This window comes from Tympanuchus pallidicinctus, unplaced genomic scaffold, assembly GCF_026119805.1.
Source record: "Tympanuchus pallidicinctus isolate F22 unplaced genomic scaffold, pur_lepc_1.0 scaffold6, whole genome shotgun sequence".
Lineage (NCBI taxonomy): Eukaryota > Metazoa > Chordata > Aves > Galliformes > Phasianidae > Tympanuchus > Tympanuchus pallidicinctus.
The window spans coordinates 26,135,604-26,148,596 of NW_026294780.1; the positions used below are offsets into that span (position 1 = coordinate 26,135,604).

Here is a 12,993-nt window from a genome sequence, read left to right on the forward strand (position 1 = left end):
ACCAGATTGGTTAGGAATGACCTTCTCTGGTGAAGCCATGCTGTCTGTCTCTAATCACACACTCAGTCATACCTCATGTGATCAAGCATGTCTTCCAGGAGGATCTGTTGCGTGATCTTCTCAGGCACAGAGGTGAGACTCACCAGCCTGTAGTTCCCCGGGTCCTCCTTGCTCTCTGTCTTGTTAATGGGAGTGATGTGACCCTTCCTCCAGTCATCTGGGACCTCAACTGACAGCCATGACTTTTCAAATATGATGGAGAGCAGCTCAGCAACCACCTCAGTCAGCTCCTTCAGAACTCCATGATGAATGCCATCCTGCCTCATAGACTTGTACACATTCAGACTCATGAGGTGGTCTCGGACCTGCTCTGTCCTCACAGTGGGGGGGGATTTACTTCCCCAATCCCCACCTAGAGGTTTAGGGATGCAAGGCTTAGGGACATGAGAATTACTGGAATCCTGGCTGCCATTGAAGACCAAGGCAAAGAACTCCTTCAGTACCTCAGCCTTCTCTTCTCTCTTTGAAGCCAGTTCTCCTTTTACATTTACCAATGGAAGTACACTTGCTTTGGCCTGTCTTTTCTGGCCAATGTACCTGTAGAATGTCTTCCTACTGTTTTTCACGTCCCTCACCAAGTTCAGTTCCGCCTATGCCTTGGCTTTCCTGATCCCACATCTGCAAATCCAGATGGCATCCCTGTATTCTTCCCAGGTGACACACCCTTGTTTCCAGAGCTTGTACACACCTTTCTTTGTCCTCAGTGTGCCCAGCAGGTCCTTTCCAAGTCATGCTGGTTTCCCACCTCCTCTGCCCGCTTTCTGATTCAGAGGAATGGAGAGCTCTTGAAGAATAGCCAGCTCTACTCAACATCTTTGTTTTTATAGACAGCATCCCAGGGGATCTTAGCCAACAGTCCACTGAACAGCTTAAAGAAGTTTGCTCTTCCAAAGTTCAGGGTCCTGAGGCCACTCTTTGCCTGGCCCACATCCGTCAAGATCATGAACTCATGAACCAGGACGTGGTCACTGCAGCCCAAGCTGCCTCCAACCTTAACACCTTTAATGATCTCTTTCTCATTGGTGAGCAGCAGGTCCAGCAATACTTCACCTGTGGTCGGTCTGTCCAATACCTGAACCAGAAAGTTATCATCAACACATTCCAGGAGCCTCTTGGACCTCTTGCAGCTCACCTCTTTCGGCTTCTGGCTGTGCAAGATGGCATCCAAGGTGAAGAAGGAGGCCATGCCACCAAAGACGTAAGCAAAGCCAAAGCATTGAAGGCCAAGAAGGCTGTCCTGAAGGGAGACCACAACCACAAGAAGAGGATCCGCACATTGCCCTGTGCTTGTGATAGCAGCCTAAATACCCCCAGATGAGTGCCCTGAGGAGAAACAAGCTGGACAATTATGCCATTATCAAGTTCCCTTTGACCACAGAATCAGCAATGAAGAAGGTAGAGGATAGCAAACATGTTTTGAAGTCTCAATTTAAAAATAATAATAATAATATAATATAATAAAATAGTTGGTACCGGTCATACAAAATCACATGTAAGTGTATTTACTACCTTACGGAGTCAAACTCACATTTATTTTCTTGCAGAGGAGAGCCCTAAATACCAGGTAGTGAGTTTAAGGATAGTATGGAACAATCACTTTTTGCAATCACATGAAGTTAGTCCAAAAGATAACTGGTGAACCAGACATTATAAAGAAAAAAAAATCAACCCTGGCTCAGCTGAAACCAGAACAGCACTGTATCAATAACATTTTGAATATATAAATATATGTATTCATACATAACAATGATAATAAAATTTAATGCTTTACTAGTGGTAATCATGTAGTAACTTGCAGTATTAAAATATAAACTTGCTGCTAATATTTATGAGAGATAGATTGTGTTTTTGCAGTGGAAGTTTTCAGTATTTTCTGTATATAGCATAGGATAAGTAACCTTTTACAAAGAAAACTCCTGAGCAGAGAAAAGTTGAGACTGGTGCGTTCGACTTAGGTAGAATTGGCATATGCATTATAGTAAAGGAGAGACAGAATGAGTGAAAATATTGTCCTCCTATTGCTATAAAAAGTCCAGAACATACTCAAAGACAATGGGTTGGTAGCAGACATTGTATGGAAGTGTAACTGTATCTGTGGAAGTGTAAACATAACTATGGAAGTGTAATGTAGCAACAGCGTTGGAAGACTGTGAGCCTGAGATGCTCAACCAATGAGTGCCAGGAGAGGTTTTTCCTGCATGGGACCCAGGGTGTATAGCAGAATGGATTTCACTGACTAGTTGTGGAATTTCTCCCTTATCAGTAGGGGGTGTGCGCCCACTACTGTGCTAATGAATAAAGTGCTCTACACAGAGATTTTTGCCTGATTAGAAATTTTTGACCTTGAGTGTGTTTCTCACATATTGATCATTATTGCTGTTGAAATCTTGCTTTTCTGATGGTAATGTAGTAACTTGGAGGCCCTTTGGGTCACTATTACAAGACTTACTGAAGTCCCGTGTCCCTCTATAGAAGAAACTCAGGGATCTTCTTTAGCATCCAAATTGCACAAAATGTTGTGCCAATGTTGCTGTATTTCTTTGCATGACTAGGAGAGCTCAGGTCAGTCAACTTGTTCAAATCAAGCCAGTTTACCTATGGTTTACAAGTACAGAGGAAATGGTGATAGCTATGGTGGTCCAAAGCTGTCTTGGGTATAGTGACCACAAAATGATTAAGTTCTCTATTCTTGGTGAAGTAAAATATTAGTAAGTTTACTTACAGTTTTTTAACCTTTCTTTTTATTGTAAATGCTAATTACAGTAGGCAGCATGTCAAGGGAGATTTTCAGTTAAAAAAGTATGAACTTAATCACACATTCTCACATCTGTTCTTGACTTCACATTTTTCTAAATCTTTATGGAAAATTGTAAAAGCTAATCATCTTTTCACTGAAAAGCATTTCCAATAAACAATTTCAATTGCAAGTGACCCATGAGCTTTTATTTTAGTTGACTATTATTGTGTTGGGGACCCAAAAGGACCCTGATTAAAGAATGATCCTGGGATGGAACAAAGTATTCTGACAGTTTTAAGGGAAATCATATCTGTGGCTGTAGCAAATATCTTGTTTTTCAGAGAAAGTTGACCTTGGTAGTTCATTTTGTTTTTACAACAACTTGTTTAGCAAGCAAGTGTTCCACTTGGGCTCTGTATCACATGTTGAACACGCAGCTGTGGCATGCAAGTGAAAAGAAGACTGCTGACCCTGGAGAGAATAAAAGCAGGAGAGAAGCTGTGGTGGGTGAGAGAGGAAAAGTGCACTTTAGAACAGTTTCTACCCTGCTGACACTACCTATCAAATACACTGCTGGTATTTTTCTTCTCCCTTTCCTTTTCAGAGTTTCACTGTCTCTCAGGATTCAGTAAGTAATAGTGTGCTTACTTGTTTAGGAAGCTTCTGCATGCTGCTTATTGGGATTATCTAAAATGGGTGTGTGAGTGTGTGTATACTGAATAGAACTCATAACCCTTTGTGTTGCTCTAATAGTTTGCTTGCCTCTGCTCCTGCGATAACCTGTCTCTGAGATCCAAACATACCCTGAAGCAACTATTCTGCTAAAAAAACAAACAAATAAGGAGAGTACTGAACTTTTTAAATGTGACTTTAGTTAGAACAGATACATTGCTTTAGTGAAAAAAAAAAAAAACAAAAACCAAAAACCACCAACTTTTTCTGGGATGAAAAATCAGCTTATAATGAGATCTTAGAATCATAGAATGGCTGTAATGAGAGAAAGCATAGATGTCACCTAGTTCCAACACTCCTGCCATGGTCAGGGTTGCCACCCACTAGATCAGACTTCCCAGCGTCCTACTCAAACTGGCACCAAACACTTCCAGGGTTGAGATATTCATAGCTTCTCTACAAAGCCTGTTCCAGTGCCTCTGAGTAAAGGAGGTGTTCCTAACATCTTCTCTAAATCTCCCCTCTTTAAGTTCAGAACTGTTCTCCCTTGTCCTATAACTATCTACTTATGTAAAAATTCTTCTTCATCATGTTTATAATCTCCCTTTAAATATGGAAAGGCTGTGATGAGGACTCCCTGGAGAATTCTGTTCTCCAGGCTAAAAGCCCAGCTCCCTCAATCTTTCTTCATAGGAGTGATGTTCTGTTCCAGCTCTTGATCATCCTCATGATCCTGCTCCAACAGCTCTACACTGTTCTTAAGCTGGATGCAGTACTGCAGCTAGGTTCTCACAGGGGTCGAGTAGAGAGGAACAATCATACTTTCCCCTCCCTGCCATTCTTCTTCAGATGGAGCCCAGAATGACGTGGCCTGAATGAAGTCACACTCCCACTGAGTGCTGCTGTGCCAGACATGTTAGAACTCCAGTATGAACTGGAGTCAAAAGCAGCCGAATGGTATGCCACCACTGACATTGCTAATGCCTTCTTTTCCATTCCTTTGGCCAAAGAATGTAAGCCACAGTTTGCTTTCACCTGGAGGGGCATTCAGTATACCTGGAACCGTTTGCCCCAGGGGTGGAAACACAGCCCTACCATTTGCCATGGGTTGATCCAAGCTGTATTGGAACAGGGCAGTGCTCCTGAGCACCTGCAGTACATTGATGACATCATTATGTGGGGCGATACAGCAGAAGAAGTCTTCACAAAAGGAGAGCGAATGATCCAAATTCTTCTTCGTGCTGGTTTTGCTATTAAGCAAAGCAAAGTGAAAGGACCTGCCCAGGAAATTCAGTTCCTAGGTATAAAGTGGCAAGATGGCCGTTGTCACATTCCAGCAGATGTGACTGACAAAATAACTGCTATGTCTCCACCCACTAGCAAGAGAGAGACACAGTCTCTTCTAGGTATAGCGGGTTTTTGGAGAATGCATGTTTCAAACTACAGCCTCACTGTAAGTCCCCTTTATCATATGACGCGAATGAAGAATGAGTTTACATGGGGCCTTGAGCAGCAGCAGGCTTTTGAAAAGATTAAGCAGGAGATAGCCCGTGCCGTGGCCTGAGGGCCAGTACGGATGGAACAGGATGTGAAGAACGTCCTCTTCACTGCTGCTGGAGAGAAAGGTCCCACTTGGAGTTTGTGGCAAAGAGCCTCAGGAGAGAGCCAAGTCTGACCCCTGGGATTCTGGAGTTGAGCGTACAGGGGATCCGAAGAGTGCCACACTACAACTGAAAAGGAGATCTTAGCAGTGTATGAAGGGATTTGAGCTGCTTCCGAAGTAGGTGGTACTGAAACACAGCTCATTCTGGCACCTCAACTGCCAGTGTTGAACTGGATGTTCAAGGGAAAGGTTCCCTCCACCCATCATGCTACTGATGCCACTTGGAGTAAGTGGATTTAGTTGATTATGTAGTGAGCACGGATAGGGAACCTCAGCCATCCAGGAATCCTAGAGGTGATCATGGACTGGCCTGAAGGTAAAAAGTTTGGAATATCACCAGCGAAAGAGGTATTGCAAGCTAAAGAGGCCCCACCATACAATGAACTACCAGAAAATGAAAAGAAATATGCCCTGTTCACAGATGGATCATGTCATATTGTGGGGAAGCATCACAGATGGAAAGCTGCTGTGTGGAGCCCCACATGACAAGTTGCAGAGGCCACTGAAAGGAAAGGAGAATCAAGCCAATTTGCAGAGGTAAAGGCTGTCCAACTGGCCTTAAATGTTTCTGAACGGGAGAGGTGGCCAATACTTTATACTGACTCATCAATGGTGGCAAATGCCTTATGGGGGTGGTTACAGCATTGGGAGCAAAATAAGAGGCAAAGAAGGGGTAAACCTATTTGTGCTGCTGAACTGGGGAAAGACATTGCTGCCCGAATAAAGAATATGGTTGTAAAGTTGTGCCATGTAGATGCTCATGTGCCCAAGAGTCGGGTTACTGAAGAACAGCAAAATAACCATCAAGTAGGCCGAGCTGCCAGAGTTGAGATGGCTCAAATAGACCTGGACTGGCAACACAGGAGTGAATTATTTCTAGCTTCGTGGGCCTATGAGACCTCGGGTCATGAAGGAAGAGGTGCAACGTATAAATGGGCTAGAGACCGAGGGATGGACTTAACTATGGATGCTATTGCACAGGTTATTAATGACTGTGAAACATGTGCAATAATTAAACAAGCCAAGAAGATGAAACCTGTCTGGGGGGAAGGGCGATGACAAAAGTATAAATATGGGGAGGCATGGCAGGTTGATTATATTATCTTGCCACGATCTCCCAGTGTTGTTATGTCCAAGGTGGAGGCAACCACTGGGTGGCTTGAAACATATGCACTTTCCCATGCTACTGCCCTCTCAACGGTTTATGGGCAGGTTTGGCCTAGTTCCGTATCTAGCAGGACGGGATTTTGCAAACTCTGTGCCTCAGGAAAAAGGGAAACAGGGGACCCCAAAATAATTAAAAACAGTGGCAACGATCTGAGGAGAAAAAAACTAATTTACTAAATATAGTATCGGAATGCAAGATAGCACGCTATACTACAATACAATTAGAATTGAAGCTAATAAATCAAATATAATGAGGGAGAGAATGTCTGAAAGGTGGATAGGCCTCACCACAACGCTGAGGTGAGATGTGCAGTCCAGTTGAGCAGCAGGGAGACCGGAGGAGAGCCGACAAAGAAAAGTGGATGAAAAAAAGCACATCAGGTGATCTTGTCAGGAGTTATATCTCCTCTCTGTGACTGCAAAGTCCCCTGGGGAATGTAGTTCTTCTCTTCTGGACAGGCACTCAGAACTTGAGCATTAACAGTTCAACTCCCAGTGCCCCACATGATGTTATGACGTGGAATACTGAAAACCAAAAATCACAAAACCATGACAGTTTGGAAACACCATATTAAGTCTAAAGAAACAAGTCCTGTGGTGATGTGGCACTCAGAAAGAATTGAATTAGATAATGGGAATCATTTCAAAAATTCTCTTGTAAATATTTGGGCCAAAGATCATGGTGTTGAGTGGATTTATCATATTCCCTATCATGCACCAACCTCTGGTAAAATTGAATGATACAATGGATTGTTAAATACTATGTTGAAAGCAATGGGTGACAGAACATTTAAGCATTGGGAGAAGCATTTGGCAGAAGCCACCTGGTTAATCAGTGCATGAGTATCTATCAGTTGTGATGGTCCTACTCAATCCAGCCCCCTACATACCGTAGAGGGAGATAAAGTCCCTGTAGTACAGTAAAGAGCATGTTGGGAAAAGCAGTTTGGGTCTTTCCAGCTTCTGGGAGGGGCAAACCTCATTGCGGAACTGTTTTTGTCCACTTGGTGGGTGATGCAGAAAAACAGGGATGTTCAATGTGTACCACAAGGAAATTTGATGTTGAGGGAATGCAATCAGTAATTCTATGTATATATATGCATGTAGACATATGTGTGTAATGCATTTTAATCATTGTTTGTTTGTATATATGTATATATATCAAGCATGATGTAGTGATGTAGAATAAGGGATGGAATGTCATGTTTTTATGATTTTTGTTTTTCGGTATTTCACATCAAAACTTCATGTAGTGCACTGGGAGTTAAAGTGTTAATGCTCCAATTCCGGATACCTGTCCCTGTGCATCATGGAAGTCATGGAATCTGACCTTTCCTGGTTGGGCAGTCTCTTACTCTGTTGCAGTGGGTGCTGGAGGGTGCTTTCCTAGTCGTAACAAGCTTTTCAGGTTTGACTTGGTCTCAGGAACTCTCTTTCCTATTTTATTTGATTTGTTAGTCTCAATTTCAATTAGATTTTATTATATTGCGTTATCTTGTATTCTGATACCATAATTAGTAAAATATGTTTTCCTCCATAGATCATTGCCGCTGTATTTTTTCCTTCCTTGAGCTCCGCTCCCATATTCCTATCCCTTTTCTGTTTTCCTTCCCATTTTGTGTGTGTGTGTGAAGGGGGGGCGAGGGGATGGACATTGTCAGTCTATGTCATGGGCATAGATTGATCTAATTAACTCCGTGACACCAGGATACAGTTTGCCTTCTGGGCTGCAAGTGCATGCTGTTGGATTGCGTCGTTTTTGGTCCACTTGATCAATCCTCCTCCATTTCTTAAAAACGGAGTGATGTTTCCCTTTTTCCAGTCACCAGAGACTTCACTTAAACACCATTACTTTTCAAACATAGTGGAGAATATTCTTGGCATTCACATTAAAACAGGATGCTGGGATGAACGTCATGTGGCCAGAGAGACGTGTGAATTCACCCTCATGAGGCAGCCTCAGGCATGTTCTGATTTTAAAGTGGAAAGGATTTTGCATCACTGCACTCTGCAAAAAAACTGTGGAGATGCTAGGGATTGAACCCAGGACCTCACACATGCGAAGCGTGCGCTCTACCACTGAGCTACATCCCCACTTGCAAATACTGAATATTCAATTATCATGAAAAGTGTCTTAGCAAATACCTTACTCCTAGCCCTGTGTTGTATGTCATCCCACCTTATAGACTTGTACACATTCAGGTTCACTTGGTGGTCTTGAACTTGTTCTTCACTTACAGCAGGAGTGTAAGTTCTTCCAAGCCCTGCTCTGAGTTTCAGAGACTTGAGAGATGCAGAAAGCCTGCCAATGAAGACTGAGGTAAAGAACTTGTTGTGTATCTCATCTTTCTTCATGTCTGTTCTTGCCAGTTCTCCTTTTTCATTTATCGTAGGGAGTACACTCTCCTTGTACTTTCTTTTCTGACCAATGTACCTATAGAATCCTCTAATGTACCTATAGAATCCAGAAAGCAAGTGCAGAGTCTTACATTTAGGGAGGAATAATTGCATGCACCAGTACAGGTTGAGGGATGACCTGCTGGAGAGGAGCTCTGCGGAGAGGGACTTGGGTGTCGTGGTGGACGACAGGTTGGCCATGAGCCAGCATTGTGCCCTAATGGCCAAAAAGACCAATGGCATTCTGGGGTGCATTAAAGAGAACATGGCCAGCAGGTCGAGGGAGGTGATCCTCCCCCTCTACTCTACCCTGGTCAGGCCTCATCTAGAGTACTGTGTCCAATTCTGGGCTTCTCAGTACAAAAAAGACAGAGATCTCTTGGAAAGAGTCCAGTGGAGAGCCACAAAGATGGTGAAGGGCCAGGAGCATCTCTCCTATGAAGAAAGGCTGAGTGAACTGGGTCTGTTCAGCCTTGAGAAAAGAAGACTGAGAGGGGACCTGATCCAGGTCTATAAATATCTAAGGTGTGGGGGGGCAGAATGGCGAGGCCAGACTGTTTTCAGTGGTGCGTGGAGACAGGACAAGGGGAAACGGCTGGAAACTGCAGCATAGGAAGTTCCGCACAAATGTGCGCAAGAACTTCTTTACAGTGAGGTGACAGAGCACTGGAACAGGCTGCCCAGGGAGGTGGTGGAGTCTCCTTCTCTGGAGATGTTCAAGACCTGCCTGGATGCCTACCTGTGCGACCTGCTGTAGGGAACCTGCTTTGGCAGGGGGGTTGGACTCGATGATCTCTGGAGGTCCCTTCCAACCCCTACAATTCTGTGATTCTGTGATTCTGTTATTCTTTCTTGTTATACTTTGCATTCTTTGATAAAACACTAACAATGTCTGCTCACCTTAAAAATGGATCTGAAAAACTGTTCCGGAAGACTTTTTTTAAAAGAAGTACATTGATATAATGAATAAATTTTCTTTTAATTATAAATCTGTAAGTCCCAAGAAGCAGTGAAATTTTATCAAGAAGGCATGGTATAAAAGAGATGTTAAAAAGCTGTTCATGGGGACAAAATTGGCAAGTTGATGAAAATTAAATTTCTTGTTTATGTATTAAAATCCACTTCTGAATCTACATTAACTTTCTCCCTTTTACATTCTATTTTTTTTTCAAATAAGTGGTTTTTTTTTTTTTTTTTTTTTTTTTTTTTTTCCCTAGAACATTCTTAGAGGATTTGGTGGTATATCTCCATAAGCTGATTGTTCTCTGAAAACTCATGACAATACAACACACTGTGGACTGAAATGTGTTCTAATAAGCATTAGCAAAGATGGTAATAGTAATACAATAAATGCATTTTCTTTTTTTCTTCAAACAGTTTCTGGAGAAGCAAGTAAATCAAGAGCCCTAGTCCCTTGAAATTCAGTTAATCTCTGATTCCCCTTTTCCTAGAAGACTGGATTTTCTAGAAGACTGGTAACTATCCATGACAGCTAATAACAAGGTTGTAGTCTGGCATGTTCAGAGTAGTTTAAAAAAATACTAAAATCTACCTATTCAAATGGAAAAAGATGTCAAGGAAGCCTGTTCTTCTCTGTAACTATGTAACAGGTACTTGTAGTCTACATTACAGTCTATGTAAGTTTGGCACGTACATTAACATCTGTTTTGGAAAAGTGCCTTTTAAATTTAATTGCAGTTATTCTTTAATTTTTGTTCTATTTTGAGAATCCTACCCCACATTGCATCTAGTAAATATCTGTGACAAAATGCAAAAGAAATTTTAAATACATAGTAACTCATCTGGGTTAGTAATTTTCAAAACATTTGTAGTTTACCCTTGTAACACAGTACCTTTCTCTAGGTGTGGTGGGAAATATGATTTTGAAAAAGCTTAGAAATATCTAGAATCTATGAAGTGCAGGTGTACAGTGATATGCATTTTAAAGGATACAGCCTAATCCATACCTAGCACTCTGTTGCATAATTTTTTCTTCTGATTTTAAACTTTTTTCTTCCTCTGCATTTCATCTCATAATAAGCATTCCTTCATTACCTACAAAACAGTTTTAATCCTGACAAGATAATGACTATAATAAGGGTAATAAATTTTACAAATAGATTATAAATTCAATTTTATCAACTTTACTGTCTATTATGTGGATATCCTTAATTTCTTCTACTGTTAGGGAATGAAACAGAAATTTTCTGACTACTTTTCTCAATTAAATTATCTAGTATGTATTTTTCATATCTTTTTTGATAGTTGCTTTTTAATGAAACGTGCTTAGTTCCTTGTTCTGTGAAGAAATTATACTTACTGTAAATCAAATGATTTACTGATGATCAGTATATTCTATTGCTTATTAACAGACAAGGATAAAAAATAATTAAAAAAAAAGACAAACATACAGAAAACCTGTTTATTAGAAGAACATGATGCTCTAGAGAAAGAACATAAAAGAACTTATTTGCCCAAGTGAAATCTATACCCAAAGATGTAAAAGCTGTTTATACATTATTTTTTCTATTTTTATTTAAAACTACTTTGTACGTTTTTGAGGATATAGCGAGATGTATTTTAATTATATATCAGTGAATATTTTAATAAGAAGTGGTTAATAGTGGGTATAATCTAAAACTGGAAAGATTTTCAGTACTTATCTAATACTGAAATTCTGTATTTTAGTTTTAAGTAAATAGAAGAAAAATCTTATAATACTAATTTTCCACTGTGTTATGCAAAGACTCTGAAAAATGTTTATGAAAATAAGATGTAGAATTAGGGTGATGTTTGTATATAAAAACCATACAAGAATGTTAATGCTTTACAATAATGAAGAAGAGAGGTAAGATTAATAGGGCATGATTCAGCATCCCACATATAAGTCTCTAGTTTCACTTGAGATGTATTGGGGTATCAAGAATATTCATATAAGTGTGACAGATATGTCACTGACCTTTTATTTCATTCTAGGATGGTCAGGTAAAACACTTTTTTATGGTTTACAGGCTGGTTTGTCCTGGTTCTGTGACTAGTGGGGCGGAGGGATTTCGCCTCTGGAAAAGGGAAACAGGGGATTCCAAAATAATTAAAAACAGTGGCAACAATCTGTGGAGAAACAAACTAATTTACTAAACAAACATATTTACTAAACATGGTATTGGAATGCAAGATAGCACTCCATAATACAATATAATTAGAATTGAAGCTAGTAAATCAAATACAATGAGAGAGAATGTCCGAAAGGTGGATAGGCCTCACCATAACGCCGAGGTGAGATGAGGTGAGATGCTCAGTCCGGTTAAGCAGCAGGGAGGAGAGCCCGAAAAGAAGCAGGGAGGAGAGCCTGAAAAGAAGAGCGCATCAGGTGACCTTGCCCAGGGTTATATCTCCTCTCTAATCACAAAGCCCCCTGGCGTATGTAGTTCTTTTCTTCCAGACAGCTATCTACCTGGCACTTGAGCATTAACACTTTAAGTCCCAGTGCACTACATGATGTTATGATGTGGAATATCGATAACCAAAAATTATAAAACCATGTCAACTGCAGAGAATCTGAAAAAAAAATGGCATACGGTCAGCTGAATTCAAATCTTGGGAAACATTTTGCTGAGTTCTTACAAGGGAGAAGAGTTGAAGGAGGATAGAGTACAGTAATTGTTATTTAAAAGATTGGCTTTAATATTTTCTAAAGGTATTTGGCATAGACCTATGGATAAATGTCTTCAAGAGTTACAAGTTATCTAAATTTAAGACTCAGAAGATGATCTGCTGTCTGGGGATGTACAACAGAGATCTATAAGAAATTAAGTGAGTAAAACCTAGACAGCTCAGCTTTATCCAAAATTAGACATTTGGGATAGGATTCTCTTCTTTACGTGAAGACATCTAGTCAATTCTGGAGACTGTAGGAAAATTTCCAAACTTCCACCTGGCTGTAGGAGGAGATCTTAATTTCTGTGCCATTGTTGCCAGTTCTTTGCAGATACCCTCAATTCTTTTCTTGAGTATTATATGTAATTACTAATTTATTTGCACAGTCAAACCCAACTCTAGTACTAGGTCATATTATCTGCTCTCTAGCATATACTTAATTTTACTGATGAAATCTAAATGACGTATTGTGAGATCTTGAATTATGTATGCCACTGACATGTATAAATAACTACCATCTATTACAGGAATCTAAATAACAATTTAGATATAGAGCTTGTAACACAAACTTCACCTCTTAATTGTAACTACAGATCCATAACAAAACTGATCTCCCAGACATCTTGCTTTATACCTGTTG

At 40.6% G+C, this 12,993-nt stretch overlaps 1 protein-coding gene and 1 non-coding gene across 2 annotated transcripts in view; both read right to left on the minus strand.

Annotated features, from left to right (window-relative positions):
- The window catches only part of LOC128071565 (uncharacterized), a 591,148-nt gene that overhangs the window by 118,647 nt on the left and 459,508 nt on the right, over nucleotides 1-12,993 (minus strand). The window lies entirely within an intron of this gene.
- Nucleotides 8,322-8,393, minus strand: TRNAA-CGC (transfer RNA alanine (anticodon CGC)). The gene has a single exon. It is a non-coding gene; the product is annotated as a tRNA-Ala (tRNA).